Source organism: Astatotilapia calliptera, chromosome 23 (assembly GCF_964374335.1).
Source record: "Astatotilapia calliptera chromosome 23, fAstCal68.1, whole genome shotgun sequence".
NCBI lineage: Eukaryota > Metazoa > Chordata > Actinopteri > Cichliformes > Cichlidae > Astatotilapia > Astatotilapia calliptera.
In genome coordinates this window covers 42,078,147-42,093,767 of record NC_137443.1, presented here as the reverse complement: position 1 = coordinate 42,093,767, position 15,621 = coordinate 42,078,147, and the positions used below count along the sequence as shown (strand labels likewise).

Sequence of the window (15,621 nt, the reverse complement as noted above, 5' to 3'; positions counted from 1 at the left end):
ATGTTGCACCTGTCTGGATCCAAGCGTCGTAGCTGCTCCAGGATGAAAATTTCCAGTTTTGCCTGGAGCAGAATTTCAGGGTCGCTCTTGTTGACTTTAATAGCAACGGTTTTGTTGTTTTTTGTATCGCGACATCTGGTTACTAAACCAAAGCCTCCTTCTCCAAGGAAGGCCTCTACCACGTGGTGATCTCCTAAAATGGTCCCTTCCGTTATTTGAAGATCATCTTCAGAGGCAGATGGGTTGGCTGAGGTGTTGATGTCTCCTTTTTGAGGAAATTCAACTGAGTTTTGGAAACTGCAGCTGAATTTTTGCAATCCATGACTTTTCCAGCTTGAAGGCTGCTGAGAGAGCACAAGGAGTTCTCCCCCTGTACTATTCATGTCAGTGCAGGGGGTTCTCCTTGAGAGGCCAGGGTGGAAAAAGGGATGCTTCAGAACCTCTGAGGGTGTTATGCGCTGATTTGCATCCAAGGCCAACATTTCTTTGATTAGCCTTACAAATAATGTTTGGCCATTTTCCGGTCCTCGCCTAACTTTCAGCAGTTTTTCGAGGTCATCGAGACACTTAAGTTTTATCGATCGAGTTTCCTTGGATCGATAATCTGTCTCGTATTGAAATTGTTCTGGGGTCTTAAATGTCCAGCGCTGTTCCTTGTGGTTATCCTCGATGAAATAGCTGTCAGTGTACAAGCCAGACTCTAGGAGATGATCTGGTAGCTGACCCTGGGTTTCAATTATGAATTTCAAAACATCATAATCGTCTTCCCCAGGATAGAGAGGCACCCCTGTAGCAAGCTCCACAGCTACCAGCCCCAGAGACCACATGTCAATTGCTTCATCATATGGAGTGCCAAGCATAATCTCAGGTGCACAATAACCAATTGTCCCCACACAGTCACCAGGAATCACTGCAGAGGTGTTACATGCGATGCCAAAGTCTATAAGTTTGACTCTGACTTGAGACTCACTGCGGTTCACAACCATGATGTTGACAGGTTTGAGGTCAGCATGCACTATTCCCACAGAACCCAGGTGGAATAGAGCATTTGCGAGCTGATGCAAAATTGGCCTGATTTCTCTCATTGGGAGACCTTGGTTATTCCGGTCCCCTATGTAGTCTGACAGGCTTTGGTCGAGGAGTTCAAAATTCAAGCAAATGCGCTCTCCATCGAGGAAATAGCCGTTCCATTCCACAATGTTGCACCTGTCTGGATCCAAGCGTCGTAGCTGCTCCAGGATGAAAATTTCCAGTTTTGCCTGGAGCAGAATTTCAGGGTCGCTTTTGTTGACTTTAACAGCAACAGTTTTGTTGTTTTTTGTATCGCGACATTTCGTTACGACACCAAAGCTTCCTTCTCCAAGGAAAGCCTCCACCATGTGGTGATCTCCCAAAATGGTCCCTTTAGATATTCCAAGCTCATCTGAGCCGAAGGCTGGGTTGGCTGACATGGTGTAATGTGTCTGTTTGCGCTGTGAATTGGTGAGAAACAAAACTGAACTTGTTTTGGTTTCTCTCGTAAATTGCTCTCAAATCTTCTCAAAAGGGTTTTAGTTGCTGCAGGTCAACGTCCGTTAAGCATAAAGTAACAGGTGAGCGCTTCTATTTATAGGTTTTGGAATCAAAGCAAAGTTATGACATCAGAAAGGATCAAAGCAAAGTTATCACGTCACAAGCGATCGAAGCGATTCTAATATGTGCGCATGCGCACATATACATATTAGAAGCGATGGAAGGGATTCTAATATGTGCGCATGCGCATACACGTGCTTGTTTGTGTAATATTGTTCACACTAAACTTGACCCTAATCAATTTAATATCAGTCAATCAAAGAAAATGTTAGTTTTGGAAAATTTTAAAATGACATAACTGACAGTTAAAACATTTTTTGTTCATGTATTTGTATTTGTATTGTCTTCGGGGTTTTTTTTGCATACCATGTCAAGCTTTTCTGTATATAGTCATGTCGTAGATTTCGGAGCAAACAAGAAATTGAATTAGATTTTAATATTGCAGTGCTTGGATTTCGGATTTGGTGCTTAAAACTTCTTGAAACTGTAACCGTATTTCATTCACCACAAAGAACTATCTGATTGAATAGTTTTCTTATCAGATAGAGAAATAAAACGAGTCGCAAAGTCTAAAAGCAACATTTGTCTGCCTGGGCTGTACCTCTGCACGTTAGTCTGTTTCAGTGTGTGACCCCCCACCCCCTCCCTGATCAGTCGGGGGTGAGTGCGCTAATGTGCCTGGAGGCCGTTTTAATGAGTGTTTGCTGGAAAACGAAAAATACAAGAAGGATTTGTACGTTTTCACAACGGGGGAGTTTGCGTAAGTACTAGTAAATAATTTTCTCGAGTGTGTACGTTACACATGTTATTTGTTTAAAATTGGTATTATTATTTTGCTAGCTAGCAAACTCGCGGGATAAAGGATTGAAGTGCACTCAGTGCGATACAATACGGTGGCGCTATTCTAACAGTTAGTTATTGCAGGGTAACTTGTAGAATATGCTGTGAATTGAACCAAGATTACACAGCAGTAGCAGTAATACGAGTTACTTCCCTCAAGTGAAAGCGTTAAACGTTAGCCCGATGCTTAACTAGCCAACGTCAGGCTTTCTGATTGAAGGCTAAAAGCGACGTTGTCACCAAGTAAACAGAATATTGATGATATTTTTGTGTATCGCTGCAGCCTTTTCAAGTATTAACCTGGTGTCTTTGGGAACAGCTTAGGGGGAAATGACGGTAATATGACTGAACCATATGGGAACAAAGAATAGGCACTTTTTTGTGCTAGCGAAGTTTCCTCGCTTTCATTCAAAATCTGTTTATCATTAAACAATTGAAACATAATGGCTTCGAGCTGACATTGAGGCCTGTGGGGCACTATCAGCCACTGAGACAGTAGACAAGTGACTATTTCACACTTTAAGGCTGCCTGTTTATTTAAGGGAGATGAACAGTACATTCTAACTGTACATAATAATATCAATGATGATAGATTAAATAAATGGGTTTTTGAAAGACGCTTGTGCATTTTTAAAGTCTAAAGTGTTGAATTGATCTGAGTATGTCATGTGTTCAAAGCCTCTCCCAGTCAGTGCTGTTCTCTATGCCTGTCTTACTCTACATGATGTTATTAGCACAAACACTTTAAAGGTGATAATTAGGTCTACAACAATAACACAGACTGCAATGTAGTTAAGCGTCTTAGTTAGTTTTGAATGAATGAACTTAAAAAACAACACAAGCAAAGATCTGTCTCCTCCTGTTTTTTGTGTCACATAAGAAAGAAGCATCAATATCTGATGAGAAGACTTATTCATTTGGCCTTTCACGTGGTCTTACTCAGGTGATGCGAAGTGAAATATGCATCCTTTTTATGGTAATGTGCTGGAAAATGTTGAAAATGGACATTAAACGTGCTTACAAAGTGCTTGAATTTGACCCTGAAAGGTGTATGAAGCCAGAAAAAGTCACACTTGGAGTAAAAACCTCTCATAGCAAGTTAATCATATTCAATTGATTTGATGCTTTCAGCACAAAATTTAGCCACACAGTCAGGACAGCGTCTGCTTTACCTTCATCGGTAAACGTGTTTATGCAGTACATAGTAACAGTGTGGCTGAGTCCTCTGGTTCAAATCAGTTCCAGTACATTTGGAGATGTAAGTCTTAACCTTTCACATGCATCGGGAAGGAAAAAACATTTAATCTTCACAGTACTGCCGAAGTGCAGCGATACATTGTGAAGTGCACATTTGCATTTGTCATACAGTACCGAGCAAAAGTCTTGAACCACCCCCTTATTTTTTCGTGTTTTGCCAGGTCAGTCTGTGTTAACGGTGTTATTAACTGCATTCTTCAACTAAAGAAGTGAGAACAAATGATGTGGGCTTTTGTTTTTTTGCAATAGGCTGCAAGTAAATGTGTACAGATACAATTTAAAATTGGTTCTTTGTTAAGTTTTGTGGTCCTTTCCGTGACTTAGGTGTCTGTTTATGTTTGAATGTTTCAGAGATTAGTGTGAAGGGTCTTAACAGACAAAAAGTGGTCAAATACAAGCCCTGGATTAAAAATCAGAAACACTTTAAAAAGCCTGGAGAGCTATTCCTTAATACCACTTTAAAGATTACAGGGAAGTCCGGATCCCTGGAAGCAAATGAGGGATGGCTCAAGACTTTTGCACAGTGCTGTACATGTCATGTTCCCTGTTTTATAGCTCAGCTCAAACTGACACGTTCTCACTAACTGCTTCTCATTTTCTCCACAGTAAACTTTGACCACTTCCAGATACTGCGGGCCATCGGGAAAGGAAGCTTTGGAAAGGTAATGCAGCCTCCATTTTTCACGCCACTTGTATATTGTTTGCCCTTAATTACCCACCACGGTCGTCATCTCTAAAGAATCAGTGCAAGCGAAGCGAAATGTGCTGGGATTACACTTTAGTTCTCGTGTGCTGCTGTTATTTAATAACAGTTATAAATGCAGCTGATGTAATTATTTCTATAAACTGTGTACACACCTGTGTGGATCAGCACGCTTGTATTCAAAAGGTTTCTCCATGTAACGATCTGCTAGGGAGTGTGGGGAGCCATAGCCCCGTCCCCCAGGGCATGAAGCAGGTATGGAGGAGATCCAGGCCCCAGACATCCAGAGGCCCCAGAGTACGAGGACCCGAGGAGGACCACCAGGGGGCCAACGTGCCACCCTCCTGGGAAGAGCTGAGGAGAGCCCCAAACGAGAGGTCACCCAGCAGCCACGGAGCAGAGGCCAGAGGGGGTTGCAGTGATGTGCCCGCGGGCTCTGCCAGCAGCCAGCTGTGCCAGAGAAGACCGGGTATCAGGCCGAGAGGCCTGAGGGCACCCGACCCCCCGTAAGGGGCCTAGCTGGGCCACAGGTGCCAGGCCCCGCCAATCGGCCACCAGGAGTGAGTCGGTACATACATGAGCGCCCCGCCCCAGACACCAAAACGAATAACAATAATGGATTGCATTTATATAGAGTTTTTCTAGGCACCCAAAGCGCTTTACAATTCCACTATTCATTCACTCTCACATTCATAAGACTGGTGGAGGCAAGCTACAGTTGTAGCCACAGCTGCCCTGGGGCAGACTGACAGAAGCGAGGCTTCCCAAATCCCTGAGCCACAGTCGCCCCCAGAACCACCAACACACCAACACCAGCCACCGGCAGGGAGCGTGCCGAGGGGGGAGAGGTCTCCACACCTCGGAGAGCCCGAGATGTCCCCAGAGAGGTGGAGTCTTACACCCAAGCTCCCCCGCTGACCCCAGTAGGCACCCCCACACTCTGGAACCCACCGGGGCAAGAGGGCCCAGGCCCATCCGGACCGGGACCCACAGCAGCAGCACCACCCGGCCCCACAGAGTCCGGGACAGCCCACCCGACCCCACTGCAGAGAAAAATGCACCCACCCCGTCATCCAATCTTCTCCCAGACTACACAAGACAATAGACACCCAGGTTGAGTCATTCTCCACCTCTCCAATATCTTTCCCCCACCTGCAGAGTCTGCTCCTGTAGAGAGGAGACCTCCTGCAAAGATGTAACAGCCTCCCCACCAGTTAGAGAGCCCTCCATTCAGGCCGATGCACCAGAGGTCCCCCGCTCCGGGGCTGAGCCCCCATGCACCACCCCGGCGACACAACAACCAGGACCCAAGGCCCCAAGGCCCAGCCAGAGCCCCAGCCTGGGGGCGGAGCACCCCCAGACCCCCAAGCCTCCACGCCCATCCCGGACCCACCCAGGGGCAGCCAGGCTACCAGGCCAGTAACCAACGTCCACCAGCACAGACCCTCCCCCATCTCCGCTGTAAGCAGCCACAAGGAAAACACCATCTAAGAGCCACCAGAGCCCCTTACCAGGTCATGGCCACAGGGAAAACGTCCCTAGGGAATCCCTAGATGCCCTAAGGCCGTCCCGACCCCCATATCAACCACAATAGCGAAGGCAGAACTAAACCATGATCCCCCACCCCCACTAGGTGATGAAGCCAATCAAAGTAGTCCAGAGGGATTGATCAAATGTGATGGCAGAGGCTGTATCAAGACTAATGTGATCTATTAGATGGTTTTTATATTGGTTAGAATTAAGATTATTTTTATTTTTCCAGTTAATGAGGACCATTTTCTTGGCAATGCATAGGGCCGTAAAAACAACGTGGGCTGTGTTTATTTCTGTAGTGACCTCATCCAAGTTGCCCAGCAAGCATACTAAAGGGGAGGCTGGAATGTTACATTTCAGACACTTTGATAAGTCGTCACATATCTTGCGCCAAAACTTCTGAACTGGTGGACAGAACCAAAGAGCGTGGATATAATTGTCCGGTGTATTTGCTGTGCAGTGTGAGCAGTTGTTGGAAGACGTATAGCCGATCTTGAACATCCTATGACCAGTATAGTGCACTCTGTGTAATATTTTGTATTGTATTAATGGCAAACTGGGATTTCTGATCCATTGAAAGGTTTTTAAGCATATCTGAGACCAAAGGATTTGGTCTAAGCTGATTGATAAATCTGCTTCCCATTTTGCAATCGGAAGGGATATTGATTCATCTACTTTAGAAAGTGTGCTGTATATTTTAGACAATAATTTTTTTTTTTTGGGGGGGGGGGTTAGATTAAAAAATTGTACCACACTTGGTGGTGTTTGTAATTCAGCTTCACTGGAATTAAATTTCTTTTTTTTACTATGGATTTAATTTGTTGATATTCCAAAAGTATTTTCTTGTTGATCCCATATTGTGTAACTAGTCTGTCAAATAAAATAAAGTCTGTTCCTTCCAATATATGTTCCAAGTTTTTAATTCCTTTATAACTCCAAACTGGAAAGTTTATCATGTTATTGTTTTGTAATATGTCCGGATTGTTCCAGATAGGTGTACGTTTGCATGGGATTAATGAAGACGCCGTCAATTTTAGAAACTCCCACCATGCTGTCAGAGAAGAGCTGATATTGATGCTTTTAAAGCATTCATGTCGTTTGATGTTTGAGCTGATAAATGGTAGGTCTGAGATCTCTAGGTTATTACATAGTGCCTGTTCTACATCTATCCAGGTTTCATCTAAGAAGATGTGTTTAAACCATCTAGAGATGAACTGAAGCCTGTTGGCTAAAAAGTAGTGATTAAAGTTAGGCAGATCTAATCCTCCTTTATCCTTGGTCCTTTGTAGTGTTTTTAAGCTGATACGTGGGGATTTATCTTTCCAAAGGAATTTAGAAATATACGAGTCTAGAGATCTGAACCAATCTTGTGATGGCTTATTTAGGATCATTGAAAATAAATAGTTTATTTTTGGCAAGACCATCATTTTTATAGCGGCGACCCTTCCCATGAGTGATATGGGTAGAGAAATCCATCTAGCCAGGTCGCCTTCTACTGTCTTTAAAAGTGGGATGTGGTTTAATTTAGTTAATTCTGCAAGCTCGGGAGAGATATTACTAACTCATCTACACAAGTCGTGTTGTAGAAGGTACAGTATTTATTGTTGTATTTATTATGTACCAGCTCAGGTAGTATAAAGAAAAATGACGTGTAACCAGATGGTTTTTTTAGTAACTTTTTTTATTGCTCAAACACAAGAAACATGCTTTGAAAAACAAAATTGCTGGGCAGCACACAGCCCTGGAATGCTGCTAAAAACAAAGAAAGAAATTAAAAAGTGGCTAACGCGTGTTCAGGTTGTTTACTAAGCTCCAAAAGAAATGACAGAGTCAAAGGTAAAAAGACAAAAAAGCGACAGTCTTCCTCCTGCTGTGACTGACAGAGAAACAGCTCATGTGTGTTCAGTGAAATGTGTGTGATCATGAGACTAGTCATTGACATCGTCCAGACTGTAAAAGTATCACAGAAACACAGTCACCTTTGGCACTGCGTCACAAGCCAGCCATGGCTGATGACAGAATCACTGAACAAGTGGCAGCATGTTACTGTTACGACATGTTAATGCTTTGGACCACAAACTCAAAGCAACACGAGCTTCAGGAATCGTTCGATGTTCTGTGATTACTTTGCAGTTTTAGAGAGATTCAAATTCATTGTGTGTTTAGCTACAGGTTAACAGTCTTCACAGCTAAGTTTTGCTTCCACCAAAGAGAAAAGAAAAAATAATATTAGGGGCTTTCCTGAACATACTTAACACTAGTTGTTAGCTGTCTAAGACCAGAATGTCTCTTGCAAAGTGTACAGGTAAATTATTTTCACAAGCAACTGCAACATATCTGTTAGTGAGGAGATTACCAGTATACTGGCATCTGGGTTTTCTGGCTCCCTCCTTCCTTAGTTCACACTTAACAACTTTGAACTTCTTGTGACTTTTTGTCATTTGAAGTGTTTCATCAAATTTTCCCTCAACACAAATTTTTTTGATCTCACTTGGATTATCAAGGATGAACGTGTTGGTATCTTTACAGCTGTTGTCAACATTGTAGATCTGTTTCCTTCTTATAACCGTATCACAATCCATTGCAGTCATCTTGGCGTTTATGTGCTGTCTTCTAAACTGGCCATAGCCATCTTCTTCAAGCGTTGAACTCTCAGAGGCAATGAGCAGCAAACAGATAAACAGGATCCTCATTATTACCTGGTGAAGAAAAAACAGAAACAATATTCTGATTGAGAATTTTATCCAGAAAAAGCACAAATTATTGCAACAAATATGTAATAAATTTGAGTCTACATGCTAACTTGTGGTTCCTAAAGTACAATGGGAAGTGATAGGTTTGTAGCATAAACCACAGTTTACTACACAGCAAAAATCAAGACACAAGTAGGCAAAGTTCTTTGTGTTACTCATGCATGAGGGAGACCTGCCTGGAGCCAAGTGTCTCTCTGAAGAGGAGTGAACGCACCCCCCTCTTCATGCTACACAGAGTTGTTACAGACCTCCTAGGATGAGACATTCTTTCAATCTACAAATGAATATATACTTCTAAGCATATATAAATATATATTTCTAAGCATAAATGACAATCCAACAATACAAATCTAACAGGAAGCAGAGGCTTCAACTATCACCCAGCCCTCTCCTGTTGAGCCTGCTCCTATTCTGGCTTCAAGCCCAGCAAGAAGCGTCGGATCAGCTGCTGAATGATTGCTTAGTTACTTTGCTTTTGTCTTTGGGTGCTCAGGGACTTCTCATACACTCCTTCCCCTTCATTCATATTCTACTGTTACATACACTATGTTGCCAAAAGATTCTGTTCCTCTGCTTTCACACACACATATAAACTTGAATTACATCCTATTTTTAATCCATATGATGTCGACCTCCCTGTAAATGCTTTCCACAGCGTTTAGGAGTGTATGGGGAATTTATGAGGTCAGCCACTGATCTCACACATTAACTTGCAGTCTCTGCTCTATTTATGAGCAGTTCTTTCAGGTTGAGATCAGGACTCTGTGCAGGCCAAACTCGCTCATCCATGTCTTTATGGATCTTGTTTTGTGCACTGGTGTGCAGTGACGTTGGAACAGGAAGGGGCCATCCCCAAACTGTTCCCACAGACTATGGAGCATGAACGTATCATAAGTGTTTTGGTGTGTAGAAGCATTAAGAGTATCTTTTACTGGAACTAAGGGGCCGAGTCTTAAATTGCTGTTGAATCTAAATGTCTTATAGTGAGACACATTAGAATTTTGATTTTGTCTTTTCACAAACTGATCGCCAGCCAGAAATCTTTACATCACACAATGAAACAATTTGCAAGAACTTAAACGTCGACTCGGACATGAAATCATCATAAATGTAAACGCTGGAAGCTTTCCTCACATCTCCTCGTGTATTGTGGCTTGGTCTGTAATAACAAATCTGCACTGCACATCTGAAAACGAATAAAACTCAACTCAAGAACCTCACGACCTTTGCTGCACTAAAAGGCATCCAGCATGAGATTACCTTATTTTTGCTTCACTGATGAGTGAATGAGTGGTTGTTGGTTGGTTGGTTGGTTAACCTGCAGCGGTTCAGGCACAAGTGGGTCGTGTGGAGCAGCAGGTGAAAGGCTCTGAAGCTGGCGAAAGATTACAATAAATCAAATACATGACTGAATAGGCAACATCTGATAGTCAGTGTGAATGAAAATGAAAGATTATCTAACATAAAGACTGGTCTCAAACTGTACATGCATGTAGCTTATGCAGGATTTGTGTGCTCACAGAACCCAGATAATGTCAGCATGTTTTTAAGCCCGTGTCTGGATTGTAAAAGTAGGTAAAGTGTGGCAGGAGCGAGGGTTGTTATACTTCCTTGGAGGTGTAGAACATGAGCCTGTTGAGAATTAAATATTTTTATTGTACAAACAAAACATTCTTACCAAATGAGGAGCGAAGACTCGAGATGAGCAGAGTGTAGCTGAGACACGCTGTTACGTTCAAGTCAGTCAAACTGGAACAAAGAACACTTGGTTCTTGTCACTTTCATTTTTATACATTTCAGCAGCACCGCCTTATGTAATCGTTTAAATTATCACCTACATCACCAGTGCACCAGTTCTAAGAAAATGTACCACTTCTCTGTTTGTGTTTCAGAAACTTAATGCAACATGACCACAGCATCACGCAAATGTAGTTTGTCACTCATAGCTGGCTTTTCTACTGTTTTACGAAAAAAAAAGTTTTCTTGCATATTTGCAGGCCAAACAATCAGGTTGAACGATCAGGCTTGACGCCTCCATTTCTACCTGTTCGTGTTTCCAAAGTAGAATCACTGTGGCGATCGCTTTAAAGGCTGGCTTTCATTGTTACATTGTGTTCATACCTAAATACTAAGAGAAAGTTCATATGTGTGTCCTCATTAGGACCGGGATTTGTGTTGGTGTGTGGGACTGTTTCCTAAGGTTTATACTGTTACTGGTTATAATGTGACAATGTGTTTCAGCTATTTTACAGAGTAACACAAAAGTAGAATAAAATAGAATAATCCTTTAATTGTCCCACAAGGGGAAATTTGGTTGTAACAGCAGCCAAAAAGACAAATATACAAACAAACAGTACACAGGACACAGAACAGAAACATACACAATTTTTCTTACATATTTACATTAAGGACAATGGTTACTATAAACAGAGAGTACTGTACAGTTATTAAATTAAATAAAAATAATTACAGGTAAGAGGCAAACCAGGTTGTAGTGCGAATTGGTTAATTAACTAACTTATTGCAGTTACAGCATTGATGTAAACATCTATGTTTGTTGGGAGCAGTTCTGATTGTACAGTCTGACAGCTGCAGGGAGGAAGGACCTGCGGAAACGCTCCTTCATGCATCTAGGATGCAGCAGTCTCTCACTGAAGGAGCTCTGCAGTTCAGCAACATCTACATGCATGGGGTGGGAGACTCTGTCCATCAGAGATGTTATTTTGGCCAGAGTCCTTCTGTCTCCCACCACCTGCACTGGGTCCAGGGTGCATCCCAGAACAGAGCTGGCCTTCCTGATGAGTTTATCCAACCTCTTCCTCTCAGCTGCCGATAAACTGCTGCTCCAACATACCACACTGTAAAAAATGACAGATGTAATGTGTAAATAATGCATTGCAATACTTTTAAGAACACTGTTCTGTGTAATGCATTACTTTTTTGACTAGGTTCATGTTTCCCCAGTATTGAACTCTATAAGAACGGGCGATGCCTCCAACATGCACAAACATTTGACCCACAGCATGCAATTCATCTGCATGAATGTAATGCCTTTAATATGCTGCTTAGAGATGGTTGTAGATCTCAACGTGGAGCCAGTTACAACCCAATAAGAATCAATAAGAGAATCATATTGATAAGTGATATTGAGAATGCCATCCCTACCTGCTTGTGTGTCACCCTACTTGCTCATAGGGGTTCATATAATTGTTGGGTCTTCTGTTGTCCTTGTATTACTGTAGGGTTTTATCGTACAATATAAAGCACATTTGTGATTTGGTTCTATAAAAATAAAGTTTAATTAAAAATAATATTTTTTCCGCTGTGCCTTGGCTCAGCCGGTTTCTCTTTTTGGTAATAACCTCTCCATCTCTGGAGAAAAACCCTTTCACGTGGTACTAAGTAGGCAGGGGTTTAAGGGTATCCCACAGAAAGCCTGTAAAGATTTGGATAGATGCACCTCTGCTTAGATTATATAGATTAGGTGTTGTTGTACCCCAGTTGCTTGGCACACACACAAAAAGAGGTGAAAAAGGTGAATCTCCAACATGAGCAGAAGAATTTTGCAGGGATCCAATAGCACATACAGTGGTCCCTCACTGTTTCGCTGATTTTTTCTTTTTTGTTGCATTTTTTATTTATTTTTTTAAGTGCATTGTATTCTGCGTCCTGACTGGCTGTAGACAATTAGACCATTGTCAATCAATCTCGTGTTGTGTCTCCTGTACAGTACAGAATGCGTTCAGCTGGTCAAATTTACATAAAGCTTCGATCGCTAGCAGTGTGACTCTGACGTGCTGTACTGTATGTTTGTAAGTTTTCTCCCCAACAAACACAACAATGTCGACAAAACATCGTCACCGGCGGGTGCCTTTGGTTTCCTTCTATAACACTGGACTTATTTTTCTACAAGACTTTGAGAGTGTTCAAACAAGAGAGAAAAGTGTGAAAATGTTCATGCCTGCCTGGGAAAAGTGTATAAAGTGTGTAGTGAGGGGTTTTACAGCCTTAAAACATCTATAATAATTGTAAAAAATAAAGTTGGCTACTTCATGGATTTCATCTATCAGTGACTCCTGCGATAAACCAGGGACCACTGTATATGGTCATTAATCACACCAGCACTCAAACCACTTTCTGAAACAGCAAGACTCTAATAATTTTCTTATCAGAGACATTACTCACTCTTAAATAAGCAAGCCTTGATACGTGCTTCATAAAAAACGTACTGGATTTCTCCACAAATGTTCAGTATGTCCCATCATTATTTATTTTCCTGTGTGCAGATCCCGTGGAGAAAACAATGTTGTGGTGAGCTGTTCAGGATTAATTCTAAAGTGTGTGAAGTGTGAAGTGGTTTGGATCTGTCAATGCCCTGTGGAATATCGCTCGCTATCATAATGAACAATAAGCTCATTTTTAACTTTGTTTCTTGAAAGGATATATTTTGCAAACTCTTGAGTCATGAGTTCTGTAGCTGCGTCTTTGGCTCAGTGAATTTGAATATCTTACTTTCACAGCTGTCTGTTGCTTATCTCTGCTCAGATATAGCGTTCTCATTTCTGGTTTTTTAATCAGTATAAAATGGTTTGTAAGGAACTTACAAAGCAGTTTCACCACTGAGCACCATATATGGTTAGTCTTTCTTTTACAGGCATTTATCAGAAATGCATCATCACTACCAGTATGAAGACAATGACTGCAGCGCTATTTGATCAGAATATGTTGTCTTTATATTGCTTGTTTTATGCTAGCATCTTCTTGCAATTGGGGCCTTCATTTGTTTCTCTATTTGGCTCCAGGAAGGAAACTATAAAATACTACAAGGTCAAATATCAACCATGGCTTTCGCTCTAGCATCCACATCACATAGACTATCTAGTCTTTTTATGCGGTACATGATCCCAGTTGTAGCAGAGTAACAAGCACATTACACATTTTAAGATTACTTTGATGCTTTTTTTCTGATTTTGAAGTTTTCTCAGGTGTATGTTCAGGACAATTACTGGAAGCCACATTTCCTTACCCTTACCTCTAATGAATCTCTGTAGCCAATAAAGGCCCAAATACAGCTGCCCTCAGTTCTTATAACATACCAAAAGTTTGTCATGGCCTGAGGCATCTCATAGTAACGTGAAAGGTATCTTTCCGCATCCTTATGAGATGCTCCAGATTCCCATTTGAAAACAACCGAACGCTGCTCGCAGCAGTAACACACACTTGGAGCAGAGGCTCCTAACATTAACTCTATCCATAACTTTAACCTTAACCCTATCAGGTAGTGTTTTTCAAAGCGATTCATGATTAGAACAAAAAACACATTTACATGTATAGATTCATTCCAAACGGCTCTCATGCCTCCAAACGCATACCGATGATTTGTCACAGCATCGTTACCTGTTGGGATGAGAACGTGTTGTTTCCAAAGCACCATAAATTGGGGTGTCTGTAGCTCAGGTAGGAAACCTACTAATCAGAAAGTTACTGGTTCAATCCCCCTCTGCTCCAGCCTGCATGCCAAATATCCTTGGGCAAGATGCAAACCCCAAGTTGCTCTCCGATGCATCCATCGGGAGGATGAATGTGTATTAATGTTAGATAGAAAGCACTTACAGAGAGAAAAAAGAAGTGATTGGGTGAATGAGGCAAGTTGTAGAGAGTAGAAAGGTTTTATATAAGAACCAGTTCATTTTTATATTTCAGATTTACTTTCAGTTTTCTACTTTTTACATGTAAGATTGATGTACATGTATCACACCTAACTCGGTGACAGCAAATTTGAACAACTGTAATCATTTTTTTCCGGCATCTGAAATATTAGTTTAGTTTGGGGTTGTTGTTGTTTTTGTTTCCTTTTGGCTCCTGATATTAGTCAACTACTATTTGTCAATGTTGAATAATGATAAATGAATTATCTACAGTTGCCTCAAAGCGGTGTATAATGCAATTTCACCAGCTGAGACCGCATCCTTTTTTTAGGTTTGATAGCATTTTTAGTAGATAATGGCAGATGGCTTGAGCATGAATTTAAGCTGCAGTTTGGGGAAGGTCACAGAGGGGACAGCCAGCGACTCCTAAGCTGTGCAGATCCCTGAGTGCTAATGAGAAGTAAACGAATTGGAAAAAGGAGGGAGTGCGGGGCTCAAAAGCAAGAACATACAGCTTGTAGTGCTGAGTGAAAACAAATATGTTCAAATTATACATTTTCACAATTTATTATCAAATGGTCAGAATTTCAAAGTAGTTTTACATGACGCCATGGACCTCCATCTCTCTGGCTCAAAGACAAAGGCCAAGAGCAAGAAAAAAACAAGAGGATGCAATGACAGAAGAAGCTGTGTCAACACACAGCTTCGATGGAAATGATGATGCAGCTTCAATAAGTGGTGCAAAAGTTAACATGAACGGTGCTCTGAGCTGAAACTGCTTTGCAGCTCCCAAAAAAGTTGATTCTGAAAACGTTACATCCAGATGAAGAGAATCAAAGTTTTCGTTACATGGATGATTGAGCAGCGTTTGATTAAATGAACAATAACTGCTCTTATTTGAATAAAGGAAAAAAATGAGTACAACATAATATCTGAACAGAGATATATCGGACCATGAAAGAACTTTCTGCAGCCATTAACAAACACCAGAATAAACACCCCGAGGCTGCTTTTATTGTTGCTGGCGACTTCAACCACACCAACTTAAAGACAGTCCTCCCCAGATTCCACCAACATGTCTCCTGCCACACCAGAGGAGACAAGACTTTAGACCATGTGTATTCCAACCTGGCTGGAGCCGTTTCTGGTCACCACCCAGAAACGGATCACCATGTACCCCAACCAGAAGCCTTGGATGAACCGGGATGTTCGTCTCCTCCTGAAGGCCCGCAACACCGCCTTTAGGTCAGGAGATGCACACGCCTACAGCACAGCCAGGGCTAATCTAAAGAAGGGCATCAAAAAAGCCAAACAC

At 41.8% G+C, this 15,621-nt stretch overlaps 1 long non-coding RNA gene across 1 annotated transcript; it reads left to right on the top strand.

Annotated features, from left to right (window-relative positions):
• Positions 1 to 2,019: 2,019 nt before the first annotated feature.
• Positions 2,020 to 6,807, top strand: LOC145424292 (uncharacterized). The gene is made up of 3 exons (XR_013905318.1): positions 2,020 to 2,332; positions 4,276 to 4,331; positions 4,584 to 6,807. It is a non-coding gene; the product is annotated as an uncharacterized LOC145424292 (long non-coding RNA).
• The last annotated feature ends 8,814 nt before the right edge of the window (positions 6,808 to 15,621 follow it).